Raw genomic sequence first — 14728 nt, 5'->3', positions numbered from 1 at the left:
CGCGATATGAGCTTGTAGATCTGCTATTTTTCAATAGCTAAAGCATAACACGATGCTGACACCAAAATGGGTGCCCGGTCAGAATGGGTTAAGATTTTGTCTACAATTCCATGCTTTTGGCAAACGTTGACCAAAAACCACAATTCTTCTACATTCTCTAATTGTGTAGACGTCTTGCAAATGAAGTAATGCAGATGTTTAACAATAGGGCGTAAAATGAAAGCGTATAAAAGCGTAAAATGAAACCAAATGGACGGGTCCATTATTTGGTTTAATTTGGTTTCATGTTATGCTACTATTTATTTTGATTAAAAAAATTGAATAGTTCAACTATAGCTGATCTACATCGACACGTTGTGAGCTTGTAGATTTTAACAATTCTAAAAAGTTTTTCAAAATAGTAAAAAGAAAAAGTCTCCTCAACTCTCTCTAAAGTCTGAGGTGTACTTTGTGGCATCCGGGTGTCGCGCACCAACAATAGGCGGCCTATACTAGCACACAATGTGAGCAGTGGTGTGAAAGTTTTGACTTAACCCATTCTGACCTGAGATCAGATTCATACGAGGTTTCCACTGGACACACACTGGTCTGATTATAACCCATTCTGACCTGAGATCAGATTCTAAAAAATGTCAGTCGTTCTTCGATTTTTCAAAAATAGCAGACCTACAAGCTCGTAGCGCGCCACTCGGTGGCGCGATATGAGCTTGTAGATCTGCTATTTTTCAATAGCTAAAGCATGACATGATGCCAACACCAAAACGGGTTCCCGGTCAGAATGGGTTAAGTAAAAGTATCAATACTGCAGTGTAGAAATTCTCTGTTACAAGTGAAAGACCGGCATTCAAAACGTACACTTGAGTAAAAGTACAGTACACTACACAAGTACTTACAAATACTCATTATGCAGAATGTCCACATATGGAGTATGAACACCATGCAGCACTGAACATAAGTAGCCATTCACTCCTACCTACAGGAGACGGTGTTGTCAGTTTAGGAAAGACCACAGCAATGTGTCGCCCGTGACAGACGCGTCGTGTCAACAAACAGCTTGAGCAGACGCATCACACACGGCGCCCTACGTACGTTTCAGTTGACTGCTTGAGGAGAACAAAAAGGACACATGGTTCTGGTCCAAATGATGCAGCTGCGTGTGCATACATGCATTTGTGCATGTGTGTGTGCGCCGTGTGTGTGTGTGTGTGTGTGTGTGTGTGCGCCGTGTGTGTGTGTGTGTGTGTGTGCGCGTGTGTGCGTGCGTGCTAGAATTGCTAGTTTATATTCAAACTGAATGCATAATTGCATAATTAGGCAGATTTGCATGTGTTTGCCTGACAAACTAATGAAGTAGGGGGAGAGGGAGAGGGGGAGGGTAACTAACCGGTGGTTCCATTAATGAGGACATGATCAGGGAGTAAAATATGTAAAAGGATACATACATATAGGCCCTCATTTAAAGGATACACACATTGGCCCTCATTTAAAGGATACACACATAGGTCCTCATTTAAAGGATACACACATAGGCCCTCATTTAAAGGTTTTAATCGCATTATTCTATGTCAACAGTTACTCCCTGACCATGCGCGTGTGTATGGTACATGCGTGCGTGTGTGGGGGGGAGTGTGGGTGGGTGTAAGTGTGTCTGGTATAAGGGTGTATGTGTGGGAATGCATGCCTCTGTCTGTCTGTCTGGCTGTCTGTCTGGCTGGCTGGCTGTCTGTCTGTCTGTCTGTCTGTCGCCTCTCTCTTCCCCCCCTCTCTCTCTCTCTCTCTCTCTCTCTGCCCGTGGAGCATCATTAGGTCCCGAGGGTTAATTTAACTGAGACTCCCATATAGTTAAATCAACGCTCATGCACTTTGCTGTGGCTTGAGGAATGAATGAGCGAGGCAGCTGGCCACAATCAAGGACATGCAGAACTACTATGCTAGGAGACAGCAGAGATGACACACACGCACACGTGCACACACACGTACATACAAACACACACACACACACACACACACACGCACACACACACACACACACAAACAAAGTTGAAGCTAATTACTGTATGTGGGCCTAATGGCCACAGTGATTGCTGCGTAGATACATTGTTGCTGATAAAGAAAGCAGCAGAGGCCAGAGGGTGAAGCATTGACTCTCAGCCCGCTCTCCCTTCAGCCTTAATGAGCCAGTCCTGACATCATCGATGCTAGTGTGCGTGCGTGCGTGCGTGCGTGTGTGTCTGTCTGACTGTGTCTGTGTGAGACCGCTGTTCTTGCAACACAAGGTTTGTTTAGAGTTCTCCACAAGACGTATTTCAAGTGTGGAGGAAAATAGTGTGACAACAAGTACGGAGAGTCTAATAAGAGCCATTTTGAGAAAGCACGACCGTACCCTCTCCGCCCTATGTCGCATTTTCTTTTCGGTTGTTGTTTTTGGATTATTGGCATGAGGAGGAGAGGACGGTGAAGGGTGACAGCAGAGACAAGGAATCGCATACAGAACGGATCCTGAGCCCGGGAGTCAAACATGCTGTGTTGCCCTTACTGTACATCGGTTTGTTCTCGAACATTTTGGGCTCAGGGCACGCCTTACATTAACAAAGACAAAGATAGAAATGTTACCCAATGCCTCCCATGCTTTTCCCTCAGCATCAAGGGTTGGATTGGGGGTGTACTTGTACATCAAGCTGCCTCACGCTACAGAAACAGGAGGATAGGCTACTAGGGCCACATCATGCATGGCTCGGCAAGGCTAATCTGCGTACTTCACTTTTATCATAATATGAATATACCATATATTTCCAATTAATAGCCCTTACTCAAATTATAATAGCCCTTACTCTATACCTAACAGCCCAGGTTCTGGCACCATTTTGCATAATAACCGCCTCATCCTCAATCCAAATAACCACCCTCATCCGTATAAACGCCCATGGGCCATTATTTGCTAACTTGAGTCAGCTTCATTTCTAGTTTGTAGAATGATGGTGCACAGAAAATAGAAGATTTACAACAGGGCTTGACTTGAGAGCTACTTTCAAAATGACCAGCTCAACAAGATCTACCCGCCGGAATAAATATTATACCATTGCTGAAAATAGTTGAAATATGTACCTGAGGGGGCTTTGGAATCGCGGAGCTGCGGTACATATAAGACAAATGCACTTGGAATGGGAAATGGAGCGGGAGAAATGGAATAGGTAGAGGGGTTTTTTGTTTTGTTTTTTATTTGTAACGCTACTAACGTTTTGCACTGTGGGTTTCAGCTGACAGGCCCTTTTGATGTCAACCTTTTGATGTCACCTTAATTCAATCGGGGGAGTTTGGAGTTCCATATACACTGGCCATGCCGTAGAAATACAACAAATATTGAATGATACATTTTGCCTTATATAGGACGCAACTGGAAACTGGAGTAGCTGGAATGGAAGGAGGTCATTCTAGGTACTAGAATGACCTCCTACTTTACAGTAAGTTATGGACCTTAAAAAGGTTAAACGTGTGATTGTAGAAAATCTACCGATACACATAAGACCATGGCATATCGGCTCATTTGACCTCATTTAAACAGTGACTGCCGGTGTCGGAATACATGGCCATAGGACTTCTGCTCCTTGTGCATTGGATGGAGATGATAAAGGATTTGATCAGTTACGTCAGTGGTTCTCAAACCAGTGGTCCTTGAGGGGGTTCCAGGTGATCCCCAGCTAAATGATAGAGAGTCGGTAACCAAATAGACTCTTATAGATCTTTAACTCTCGAGAGCGTAAAATGAAATGTTACGCTAAAGAGGCTAAATCTCATCAAATGGTGGTCAAATGCAGAATAAACAATGGGCCTGGATATGAAAAGGGTTGAGAAGTAAAACCACTGATTACGTTATGGAGACTCAGCCGTGAAGACGGCAGCGTTACACAAAGGAGAAAATGAAGGGCTTTAGCCTCCAGTCAGATATCTAAATAAAATAAATAAACTAAAGATGACAGCTGTATTCAAATCAGATTTGGCCTGGGTCCCAGACTATGAGAGGGATTCCTGAGGCCAGAGGTGAAATGTAACTACTGTAACTACATCAGATTTGAGTCCCACCCAGACTATGAGAGATTGTGCGTCTGTGCCTGAGATCTCGCAATGTGAGGGATTCCCGAGGCCAGAGGTGAAATGTAACTACTGTAAAGTACATCAGATTTGAGTCCCAGACTATGAGAGATTGTGCGTCTGTGCCCGAGATCTCGCAATGTGAGGGATTCCCCGTCAGCGGAGTCAGAGTCATGGTCTGTGCGTATATAGGGCTTGTAGTGATTTTTACTAGTTGCCTATAATTGCCTAGTTTACTAGTCGAGTTGTTTAACTAGGCCTACCAATTATGTAAAAAAGAAAAGAAAAAAAGACTATAACTATAATCTTGCTGATGTTTTTTGTTTTCCCCTTATCAACTAGTCAACTATAGTACCAACAAGGTCGACTAGTGGATTTATTTGATTTGATTTGATTTGATTATCTTTATTTTGAAACCTTCAGGTAAGACAGTCAAATAAGAAAAAAGAAAAAACAATATATATATAACCACAATGCATGTATATTTATTTTTTGAATGAAATAAGAAAATTATAATGACAACAATGTGATCATAGGTCTTGCACCTGAAGTTCAAAAAGGAGTAGGAAGAAGTAAAAACTTATTTACTCCTACCCCCACCATTAAAGGGTAAAGGATTCCCTGTGGTCAGAGTGGTCTGGGGGCTAAAGGCCATGCCTCTCCCTCCTGCGTGATCAATGTGACTCCCAGTGGTGGAAAGTAACTAAGTACATTTACTCAAGTGCTGTACCTAAGTACAATTTTGAGGTGTTTTGACTTTACTGGAGTATTTCACATTTTCAGTACTTTTACTCCTACTCCACTACATGTCAAAGGCAAATACGTTTACTTTTACTCCACTAGAATTATTGGAGAACTTTATTTACTATGATAGTAGTAACTTTGTAGATTTTAAATATTATTACAAAACAGGCATTTAAGCCACTTAAGCCCTATCTACTTTGGCAATTTGAAAATATTTGGTACTTTAAGTCAGTGGTTCTCAAAGTGGGGTCCGGGGACCCCCAGGGGTCCTTGAGGGAGTTCCAGGGGGTTCCCAGCTGAATGATAGCTTGGAACAAAATAGACCCTTATGGGTCTGTAACTCTGAGAGTGTACAAATGGAACACTCACAAATGGAACACTCCCATTTATACACTCTCAGAGTTGAATTAACATTGATTTTACAATATAAATTGGGGGTCCCAGAGATAGAAATGCAATTAAAATGGGGGTCCGTACGTAGACTAATGATGTCAAACTGCGGGTCCTTGAAATTAAACGGATTGAGAATCACTGCCAGAGCCGTACATGGGGGTCCTTGGCATATATTTTCAAATGGGGGTCCGCAGGCTAATGAGTATCATTTTGGGGGTCCTTGGCATGAAAAGGTTTAGGAACCACTGCTTTAAAGCTGCTATAAGCAATACTATATCAATTGAATGACCTTTTTTGGGGGGAGGGATTCAGACAGCCAGTAATGAGTAAAACTCTCCCAAAAAATGTAGTCTCTGTGACTCATCTAGGGCCACAATCGGCCCATAGATGAGTCACAGAGACCTTTTTTTCTTTTAGCGTTTTACTCATTGCTGGCTGTCTGAATACCAAAATAAAAAATAAATAAAAATAAATAAATGTCATTAAAATGTTGACATATTATTACTTATAGCAGCTTTAAGTATTGATACTTTTACCTAATTAAAAATAAATGTGAGTCATTATTTCCACCAGTGGTGACTCCCCTGCCAGGAACAGTAAGTTTTGTTATATTGCAGTCACAGTCTCTATAATAAAGCTTTGCTGCAAATTGTGGTGAGTTAGGCAAATGTTTGTGCATGCCTGGTCACCCTAGAGAGAGAAGTGCACAATCAGGTTTATATTAACACTCAATTTGCAGTGTTAGTACAAAACCTAATTATTCAGTAGTCATTACAGTCTAATCTCCCTGAAATGTTGTAGTACTAAAATGAGAACTGAAAAGGAAGACCTTTTTTTAAACACAGATTGGGTTTTATATATATACAAAACACTGGTTGCCAGACCAGTTATTGTGTATAGTTATCAGTTACGGTGGTGCTGCAAGTGCAAACCTGAAGAATGTTTGAAAAAAGAAAAAGGAAAAATATACAATGTATAGATATTTCATTCAGGTGTTCTTATAATGTTCTTGGCTTCTTCAGGGTTATGAAATGTGAGAGGGGACCTGGGGCAGTAAAGATATATATATATATATTATATATATATATATATATATATATATATATATATATACATATAACCCATTCTGACCTGGCACCCATTTTGGTGTTATGTTATGCTTTAGCTATTGAAAAATAGCAGATCTACAAGCTCATATCGCGCCTGCTATTTTTGAAAAAATCGAAGAACGACTGACATTTTTAGAATCTGATCTCGGGTCAGAATGGGTTTAATCAGACCAGTGTGTGTCCAGTGGAAACCTGGTATGAATCTGATCTCAGGTCAGAATGGGATATATATAAATGTGAGGGGGGACCTGGGGCAGGGACAGAGATATAAAAAGCCCCAACAAAACACATTCATTCCCATCAAGCTCCAGAGCGATAAGCGGAAGATATATGTGCTACTGTATATACCGTATATAGATAGCATCCATCGCAAGGCAAGAGAAAACCCTAGAAATACAGTAGAAAACTGAACACCGACACTAGATCAATGCTCACGTTAAAGTCTACATTTCTAAATGTGCGTGTGTGTGTGTGTGTGTGTGTGTGTGTGTGTGTGTGTGTGTGTGTGTGTGTGTGTGCGTGCGTGCGTGCGTGCGTGCGCAGGCATGCGTGCTTGTATGCGCACGTGCGTTTGTATACAGTAGAGAGAGATAAGGAGCTGGTCATTAACAGTGTTGCCAGATCTTGTGAGATAAGTATACCAGGTCTAGGAAAACAAACAAGGCCAAAAGAAGCAACCATGCATGACGAGCACTTTAAATCTATATTGGCTTTTTTGAAAATAGACGATCTACAGATCTACAGATAGATCTACAGATCTACAGATAGATCTACAGATCTACAGATAGATCTGCCATTTCCTAAAAATCTTGAAATTGAATGTGGAATACAGACCTCATAAAGTGACCACGGTTTCGGTATGAATTATAGGCCTTTAGGGACAAATGTATCTATAAATGCACCACGTCTCTGTACGTGTGTAATCGAGAACCGTTCGCCCACCGACTTCAAATTCGACACACGCGTTCCACCCCACCACAGGGAGTGTCGAGTCGGTCGGACCTACAGTTGCCCAGGCCCCCTGCCCAGGCTCTGGACAGGGCCCCTATGTGTGTGTGTGTGTGTGTGTGTGTGTGTGTGCACAGTACACGCGCGCTATAAAGCTATTTCTGTGCTCCGACCCAGTCAGGGACACACATAGCTAGCAATGGAGTTTCTGCACCACTCAAAAATGCGGAAACGAGCCCAAATAAGCAAATACTCTATAGAAAGAAGCCCAAAAAATGACAACCCGCTACTATCAATATATTTACGAGCAACAAGACAATTGAGGCCAACGAAGCCACGTACAGTATAATGACAAGCAGACATGGCAACGCTGGTCATTAACCCATTCTGAACGGGAACCCATTTTGGTGTTATAGCATCATGTTATGCTTTAGCTATTGAAAAATAGCAGATCTACAAGCTCATAGCGCGCCGCGCTACGAGCTTGTAGGTCTGCTATTTTTGAAAAATCGAAAAAACGACTGACATTTTTTAGAATCTGATCTCAGGTCAGAATGAGGTTAATCAGACCAGTGTGTGTCCAGTGGAAACCTCGTATGAATCTGATCTCAGGTCAGAATGGGTTAACAGTGCAAATGAAGGGAAACATGTAATGACAAGCCCCAGAGTCACTGATGAGGCTGATGGATGACTTTCAACTCAAATGGATGGCAGTCCATCAGTCAGCGCTCTCTCTCTCTCTCTCTCTCTCTCACATGCACACACACACACACACACACACACACACACACACACACACACACACACAGTGTGGGCGGGAGCATGCCAGGCGGGAGCATGCCTCTGCTGTGGGCATGCTAGAACAGACCGCCGACCGACCCCAGCTCTGGTTCACCTTGCCAGACCATGCACAGCTGGAAGTTCAGAGCATACCAACATGGCACATTGCAGACAGCCTCCCTGCAGGAGCAATGACCACATAATGTTAGTCCCCAATGTTGCAGTCAGAACTGCAGACTGACTCACTCCCAAAGTCTCCCCCTCCTCATCTCTGCAGGCTCCACCACATCACCACCCCTAGTTAGTACAGTGGCTCTTAACCAACGGTCCATGAGGGACCGCAGCTAAATGATGGAGTTGGTAACCAAATGGACCCTCATAGATCTCCTGAGTGTGAAATGAGAGTGTGATATACGACGAGTGTGAAATTAAACCAAATGGAGCCGTAAGTTTCATTTCACGCTCTCAAGAGTTAAATGATTGTTAAACATCTATACATGACTTAATTCACAAGAAGTCTACAAAATTAGAGAATGTAGATTTATTTTTTAATTATTTTGATCAACGTTTGCCTGTTATCTCTCCTATTGTACCACGTCAATACATTGTGGACAAGATCTTATCCAACGATAAGAAAACTATTCTAACTTTTGAGTCTGACAGGCTAAATCTCATAAAATGGTGGTTAAAACATATCACACACACACACACACACACACACACACACACACACACACACACACACACACACACACACACACACACACACACACACACACACACACACACAGGCTAGTTGCAATTAATTAAAAAAAAAAAAGATCAAGATCTAGATTCAGACACCTATGCAATCTCATTTCGTGAAGAATCGTGCAGCACCAGTTGGCTTGTCCACCTCATTTAATTTTTGCTACAAGAGAGACTTGTAAGCTTTGATGTTGTAAAAAAGCCACAGTAGTTGGCTCCAGGTGCCACATTTTGAACGTAGCTAATGTTCAAAATCAAATACAGACCAAAGACAATAAATATGTTCATGGAAAAAAATGAGAATCGTGTGAGAAGAATCGTGATCTCAATTATTGTGGAGCAAAAATCGAGATTCACATTTTAAACAAGACACGTGCATCACTAACACACACACACACACACACACACACACACACACACGCATGCGCGTGCAACCCTCGCCCGGCATGCATTCGTCATGCACGTTCTACCTGTATCACCGATTCCATCTCTCCCACTGCACTCAAAAAGAAATAAAAATGTGCGTGTCCTAAAAAAGAAAGAAGCCGTTCTGCATTCCATTGGCGAGCTGTGGTGGCTGCGTGCGTGCGGCGCAGTGAGCCGAGCGATGCCCCGTGGGGGAAATGACTGGTCACTCTGAAACGTGTATAACCCACATAAAGGAATTGTTTCTGGGAGATCAGAGACCGTAAATTCATTCCTTGCCGCCAGCTCTCTCTCCTCTTGTCCCCCATCTCCCAAAGGTGAGCAATATAACTTTCTGACGCACGCACGCACACACACACGCATGCACACAAACACACAGGCAGTTTTTCAGGTGTGAGAGAGCACACACACACTGTCACGCTTCAATCGCTCCTGTATACTTTTTCTTTCTTTTCTTACCAGCACGGAGCACGTAGGCAGTGGCACACACACACACACACACACACACACACACACACACACACACACACACACACACACACACAAACTGTTGCCATTGACTGCAGAACAGGGAAAGAGAGTGCGCTGCAAAGTTTTTGAGTGGTGCAACCACTCCCTTACGGAGCTATGTGTGTGGCTGGCTGGGTCTGAGCACGAAAACAGCATGGTTGTTTTTCACCACCTGTGTGCAAACTAACACACACACACACATAATTTCGGGTGTGCCAGTACAGTGACAGACAGTACAGTACAGTAGAGGGACCGGTACACGTTAACTCTGCCATTTCTCAACCGTTTCGGACACACGGTGGCTCGCTGGAACCGGGACCCTGGGTGCGTTCCTGTGGGTCTGGACCCCCCCCCCCTCCCCCCCGTCGGCTATTAAAAAATAGCCGACGCACAAACTTGTACATCTGCTGTTTCATTTTGAAAAAGGTAGTGATGCAGAAGACATTTTGCAGAATCGGCCTCAGGTTTTAACCCATTCTGACCTGAGATCAGATTCATACGAGGTTTCCACTGGACACACACTGGTCTGATAAACCCATTCTGACCTGAGATCAGATTCTAAGAAATGTCAGTCGTTCTTCGATTTTTCAAAAATAGCAGACCTACAAGCTCGTAGCGCGCCACTCTGTGGCGCGCTATGAGCTTGTAGATCTGCTATTTTTCAATAGCTAAAGCACGACATGATGCTGACACCAAAACGGGTTCCCGTTCAGAATGGGTTAAAGGACTCTGAGGAATTGACAGTGTCAGCAGCAGCAGTAACAGAAAAACCAGCACAGAATGGCGTTGCGGGGCAGAACAGACGTTCGCCCTGGGCACTCACACAACTCCAGGGTTACTTTACACTGAACAAACTCCACTTCCATTACCCAGGTACACAGAGCCACACACACGCACGCACACACACACACACACACACACACACACACACACACACAAACTGTTTCCAGTGACTGCAGAACAGGGAAAGAGAGTGCGCTGCAAAGTGCAAACTTCTGAGCATCAATTCAACTCAAGGACTTAATTCTGTCCACCTGCCAGGTAAATAAAACTTTCGGGCAGCCACAGTTTGCTTTCAGGTTGCCTGACTAGACCTTGTTTCAGAGGAGACGCAACAACAACACCAGATATCTGTCTGAACACGGAGAGAGAGTTCAAATTGATGTAGGCCTAGAATATTTTTTATCGCACATCCCCAGTGTTACATTGAACGCCAATTATATTTACTTTTCACGCGGGTGGGCAGAACATGACCTGTACAAGTTCTTCTGAGTTCTCTCTTGAGAATAATTATTCACAGCTATCTACCTGAATAATCCAATCAATCATGTCATGAATTGAATATGACCCCAATGGAAACAAGCCAATAGGCTTTCTTGGGTTTTAAATCCTCTTAGCAGACCTTGAACTGAACTGTACTTTCCTGTGCCATTTTCTGCAAAATGTTAATAAAGTATTCAATCAATCAATAACATGCAATGGACTGAATGGAGTGACAACTAAGTTACAGGCACTACAGTTTTCTATAGTTGTCGGTTCAGAGGAAAGGTATGCGGGTCTCCTTGACTGGAGTGTTTCTAGTACCACCACCAGTAATATTCAGACATTCATTTGGATGAGTGCTTTCTCTCCACAGGGCATGAAATCCAATCACTGAATACTATACCATATGTCCATCCCACAGGCACGCCGTGGCCACGCTGGGCACACTTTATGAAATTGTGTCGAAAATCCTACAATGGGCAACGGTTAAAACCGGGGAAGTAGAGGGGATTTGTTCCCCGTGGGAGCTCCGTTTTAATGGTTGAGGCGCACGCGCACAAGCACGCACATGCGCTCACACCGTGCACATGTATGCACAAGCACACACAGACCGGAGTTATTCTTCTTCTTTTTTTCCTTCTTCTTTCTTTTTTAGAAAGTGTGCATAAGTAGTTCAATCCAAGAATATGCTGAATAATTAATTTGTAATGGATTCGAATAAAGCATTCAAATGTGTATGAATGAGAGATTCTCAAGAGAAGCGTAGAATAAAGAGTCTGTGGTGAAAGTGGCTAAACATTTCCGGCAAACTTGAATCACACAAGATTGGTTTCAACTTCCATCTACAAAGATGCAAAGCTACAAATATGCTGTGTGTAGCTTTGCATCTGCCATAGTGGCATCATTTATACTCCATCATTCGTTCTCATGAAGCACTTTTGCCTTCATTGGTTTAGTATTATTTATAAAGTTCACTCTTTCCATGTGGCCAAACGAGACGTACTACTGTAAGTAGACCATCCATCACCACCCCACTATAGGAACATGCATGTAAACAGCCTGCCTGCGTGTGCGTGCGTGCGTGCGTGCGTGCGTGCGTGTGTGTGTGTGTGTGTGCATGTGTGCGTGTGTGCGTGTGCGTGTGTGCGTGTGTGTCTTCACCGCTGAGCCCTGCATGGATTGCTATTTGTGCAGCTTAGTTCACAAACTGCTCACATAGTAACTTACAATCGATAGCTAAAGATTGGACAAGGAGGCCACGGCGTTATTAGACTCTATACGTCTTGTTTAGCACCTTAGAACCGGGACAGCGTCCGTGTCCTTTTAACCTTCTTGGGGCTATTCAGAAACAGCAGATATACAAGCTCATAGCGCGTCGCGTCGTGACGTCGCGCTATGAACTTGTAGATCTGCTATTTTTTTGTAATGTTTAACTCCAAATCTGAGCACCAATGGTATAGCAACACGTTTTTCAATTTACGATTTCAATAACTTTTTTTTTTAATAATCGACCTCAGGTCCTAATGGGTTAGATGGCCAACACCCCCCCCCCCACACACACACACACACACACACACACACACACATTAAGCACTAAGCACACCAACAGCGTAGCTACAAATGCCATTTGGGAGCAGAGTTGATGTTTTATTCCCCCTCTTCCTTTCTGCCCACAGTGCCCTGTGTGTATACTACACTCCAGTCTCACAACTCAATCTGCTTCAGAGCGGCCGCCTGGGAGTCAGTCCAGTTCCATCCTCGGCTGCTCCAGGCCTTGATGTCAAGGTGTCCCTGAACTTAACTCACACACAGTGCTGGAAAGTAACTGAGTACAGGAGTACAATTTTGAGGTATTTGGACTTTGCTTGACTATTTACAATACTTACTTACTTCTACTCCACTACATCTCAGAGGCAGATATTGTACTTTTACTCCACTACAATTATGTGAAAAACTTTTTTAGTTACTTTGTAGATTTTGATTATTATTACAAAACATTACCGACTTCAGCCCCATATATACATTTTGGCCATTTGAAAATAGCCGATCTACAATCTCACAATGTGTTGTGATGCGACACATTGTGAGCGTGTAGATCTGCTATGTTCAAAAGATGATTGGACTTTTTTTAAGGTCTTAATGGTGCCCTAACTGCTCACCTGAGCTGCCCACTGCTGGGTCAAATCATTCCAGATAAATTAACTAATTTCCCCTCAGGATTAGTAAATATATACTTCTTATTGTTCCTCCTCCTGCTGCCATGTCCTATGTCTTCCCCATGCACATATCAGTTCTGCACCCACATTCTCAATATCATTTGTTCTAGCTCCCTGACCTCACTCCACTTATCTGTCCTTTCCTTCCTGTTTTTGTTCTGTTTTTACCTCCAACACTTTTGTAGAGATTGTACAATTCCACCCGATAGAATAGGGACAATTGGATGTTATTCCTTTCCATTGAATGGGGTGATTCATACCACACCACACCGGCTGTTTGAGGGCAGATAAAGAGAATGACTGTGGCTATCTATAGCCATTTTTGAGGGGCGCTAGCCCCTCCTGAGGCCTGACGTTGAAATAAACTTGACAATTTTCTGAAAGACTTGAGGCACATTTTAACGATTTTTAAAAAATTGCTAAATTATAACATAATGTTTAAAACACCAAAAGGGGTTCCGACCTATTCGCCTCGGTTCATCCCGTTTGCACCGCGCCAATTCTCCTCTTTGCATTGACTTTGTATGTAATGGCGCCGCTCTAACCATTCAAGTCTGAATGCACCTTAAGTGCAGATTTTCATCTTACACAAACATTAAATTCCCATTGACAACGAATGGAGAATTTACGATATATGTGGAGGAGCGAATCGGCTATTTTCGTCCTATAAGTGTCCTACGGTGGTACAATTGAGAATGAGTTGAGAATGTCAACCTATTTCTATATTCAAAAGGTATATACAGTGCATTGCCGAAGATGGTGAAAAGCCATATGGTACATCAAAATCAGTGGTTCTCAAACTTCTCATTTCAAAGACCCCCATAACTCTGACACGTAGTACGTAGTGTACGTGCTGCTACGTACCATACAGTATATACTGTATGGTATATGGTGGTATATATAGGTGTATGGTAATGGTTCGTAATAATTTGTAGTTATACAATTGTTTGCTATATTAATATTGTTTGAAACACCCCCACCTGTATTTCTCAGGTATCAGGTCCCTGCCCCCCAGTGTGGAAGGCACACTCACACGTTTCCCACAAAAGGACATTTTCCTGCACCAGTATGGGTGCTTGGACTGACTACACTACAGGACACCTTTCACTGGTGACCGTGTGACAATGAATGTACGGTATGTATTTTACTATTGTTACAATAGTGTTTTGTTACCGGTATGTCATAGTCAACGTCCATCAAAATGATCCGGAGCTGCAGAGCAGATGGAATGCTGGATGGAACCCAGATGCCTCTCTGGCTTTACCCCCAAACAAATCATGTGGGAGACCCTCCTGGGAGGGTTGAGAACCACCGATTTAAATGACCATTTCATAGCCTAATACAGTCAGGCTCCTCATGACGGTGCTACTGTTAACTTTATCATTAACCATACGGGACTCAGGAGGGAGTGGTCGGCTGTATGTCAGTGCAAGTGGAAACAGAACATATAGCATGTCTCCTCTCATCCCAATCAGTGAGACACGAAGATGTTTTCTCTCTCAT

This window comes from Protomyctophum bolini (assembly GCF_963924005.1).
Source record: "Protomyctophum bolini genome assembly, chromosome: 5".
NCBI classification, from domain to species: domain Eukaryota; kingdom Metazoa; phylum Chordata; class Actinopteri; order Myctophiformes; family Myctophidae; genus Protomyctophum; species Protomyctophum bolini.
This window is presented reverse-complemented; position numbering follows the sequence as displayed.